The 355-nt window shown below is 37.2% G+C and overlaps 1 protein-coding gene across 1 annotated transcript in view; it reads left to right on the top strand.

Moving 5' to 3' along the window:
- The window catches only part of tmbim4 (transmembrane BAX inhibitor motif containing 4), a 7479-nt gene that overhangs the window by 1145 nt on the left and 5979 nt on the right, over positions 1–355 (top strand). The gene's annotated exons all lie outside the window — the stretch shown is intronic.

Here is a 355-nt window from a genome sequence, read left to right as displayed (position 1 = left end):
TCAAATCGTCTCTGGTGAGAACAGTGGAAAGCACATGCTGACCACCTGCCTGTAATGAACCTGCATAACTTCATCAAGAACCCTGCATCATTAAAAAAAGAGGAATAAAACTGAGAAAACTTGGAAATATGATGCCTACTGGTAAAATACAGTTAGGCCCAGAAATATTTGGACAGTGACAAAATGTTGATGATTTGGGCACTGCATGCCACCACATTGGATTTGAAATGGATGAGATAAGAGAAACTGAGATGCAATTGCAGTGTAGATTTTCAGGTATATTTCATGGGGTTGAACAAAAATATCCTACGAAACATTTAGGAATTGCAACCATTTTTATACAAAGTATTCTCAT

The sequence above is a fragment of the Morone saxatilis genome, unplaced genomic scaffold (assembly GCF_004916995.1).
Source record: "Morone saxatilis isolate NCDOM2014 unplaced genomic scaffold, NCSU_SB_2.0 Contig10, whole genome shotgun sequence".
Taxonomy (NCBI): domain Eukaryota; kingdom Metazoa; phylum Chordata; class Actinopteri; family Moronidae; genus Morone; species Morone saxatilis.
The sequence above is the reverse complement of the archived record's forward strand: the minus strand, read 5'-3'. Positions and strand labels throughout refer to the sequence as shown.